This window comes from Leishmania donovani, chromosome 13 (assembly GCF_000227135.1).
Source record: "Leishmania donovani BPK282A1 complete genome, chromosome 13".
Taxonomy (NCBI): domain Eukaryota; phylum Euglenozoa; class Kinetoplastea; order Trypanosomatida; family Trypanosomatidae; genus Leishmania; species Leishmania donovani.
The window spans coordinates 83,906-86,269 of NC_018240.1; positions in this window are offsets into that span (position 1 = coordinate 83,906).

Sequence of the window (2,364 nt, forward strand, 5' to 3'; positions counted from 1 at the left end):
AAAAGGTGCCACAGTGCGCCTAACCTGCATGCTGCATCGCACACACACATCGGCATACGGGCGCACACGAGCTGCATCTGCTGGGCACCATCGTCATCGACTTCAGCATTTTCGACGCGTCCGTATTCCACCCGCGAACAAGCCAGCAAACGGATACGCATGCACAACCACACAGCCACCGATCGCCTGCCGCCGCGGCACTGCCGCTAACGCCTGGCCGTCATGGGACAAGCCGTCCTGCCACCGAATCGGGTCATGCGCCTATCAAGCTCTTCCTGCCCTTCCTCGCCTCCTCGTCGGGTACGCGCTGCGCGGCGGACTCCGCACGGACCTGGCTGCACTGCATGTCTTGATCCCAGCGGGCCGCGTCCAGGGTCCTGCGCTCGAGGGCGGCGGCGGCAGGCGTCTGCCGTGCGGATGAAGGGGGATGTCGGCCTGGCATCTGCGACCGGAGACCCGGCCCGCGATCCGTGCAGCTGGCGTCGGCGCCTCTGGCGTTGCCGATTTTGCAAGCTCGTCAGCTTCGCCACGGTGCTCTCATCCTCAACGGCCAAAGGCAAACGGAAATGAGAGGCGCACGCGACGGGCTAGCAGCGCCGGCATCTGCACCCCAACACGCCGCAACACCCCACCCCCGCCGTTTTAGGGCCCGCGCCGAGCGCCATGGGGAGAAAGACCGAGTCCGGAGCAGCAACGGCCATTAGCTTTTCGCGCCTGAGCTCATCGAGCTGTCGCCGTTGCAGCTCAAGCTCCAGACCCACTGCTTGACACTCAGTGCGACAACTGCGAGCAAGCTGGCCGCGGCCTGCCGCTGCCGCGCCTGCGGGCATACTGTTGCAATAAGGCGTCGCGGTCGCTCCTGGCAGGATGCCTGTCTGTACCGCGCCATCCTCCCACAGCGAGCATGGGCGCTTCGCGAGGCGAGAGGGTCGCTGCCTGCATGCCGCTGCTTTATCCTCGACGGGAGTGTCCGCACACAGCCCGCGAGGGAGAGAGATGCGAGACCACACGCGAACGCTGCGCATGGGCGATGCGTGTGCGTGCGGTGCCCCGAAAGGGCCCACGCCGGTATAGCCGCTCGAGAACTGCCGACGCGCCGTGGCCACACCGCCATCCGACGCACACACACACACACACACACACCGCATCGAATATGCAAGGTGGCTTCCTCGCGTCGGCGCGGGGGGATGCAGGCGGATGCGGCGCAGCAGCGCCACGTTGTCGAGGGACAGTGTGCCCCCGCCTCTCTCGTTGGATTCCCGTTGCCTGCGTGTCGCGAGGGGGGGGTGCCCGCGATGACTGCGGCCGCGTTCGCGTGAAAGCCCCCAAAGGCCCCCCAGCAGTTTCGGCGAGCTCCGTTCGTCCACGCGCCGGCGCCATAGAGCAGCCTTGGTTCGAGCAGCGCCACCTGGGGGAACCGGGGCGGGTCCTTCGGCGGGCCCCGCCCCCGCCCCGCCAAGACGAGCCGCGGCCACCCCCCCCATAGCCGCGGCGACGCCGTGGCCAATGCCGCGCACTTGGCAAAAGCCCAGGCCCGGAAGGCGAGGGCAGCGACCCTTTTCCAAGCGCGTTGGTGCGGCGGGGAGTTGCGGTTGGTTGCGGCGCCGCGCGCCAAGGCGGGTGCACATCCTTTTTTGGGGGGCACCCAGAGCCCCACTAAGCGCCCCGCCCCCAGAGGGCGTATGGCAGCGCGGCCGGCGCGACGCCCTTGTCTGCGGAGGGCGCGGGGGCGCGAGCGTATCAGCTAAGAAGGCGTGGCGCAGCCCGGGTGCACTGTTCCCCCACCCCCCGCACCCAGCGAGCCCGCCATAGGGGTGGGGGGAGGAGGGCCCTGGGCAGACCCCTGTGGAGCAACGCATGCAAGCCCGGGCCTCTTCTGGAAGCGGCCGCGGGCGCAACCACCGTCTGAGAGCCCGTTGGCTCAGCGGGCGCGGCGCGGGTCTACACAGTACCTCCTTAGCGCCGCAATGGTGGCGCCGCGACCTGCCGAGCCACGCGTGCAGGCATAGAGCCCACAAGCGCTGCGCATGTCTTGGTGTCTGCCTGGTGCCGGGCTGCTTTGTGGAGGGGCAAGCCCGGGGAGACCTACGGTGGAGCGATGGGGACGGAAGCCGTGGCGGTGTGGTTGCAGTCTGTCTGCAACATGGCCGCCAAGCCGTCGCAGGATCATGTGCCCAAGCAGCTTGCGGATATCGGTGGCCAGCGCCACAGGGCGGCAGGACGTGGGACTATCATCGGGTCTTTGCGGCTTCGGAAAGGGATCCGTGGGCTCTTTCATACCGGTGTAGTGAAAGCCGCTTCCGTGACAGGCGTTAAGGGTCTTTTTTTGACGACTTGCGGCGTTTATCGGCAGGGTTGCTGGTG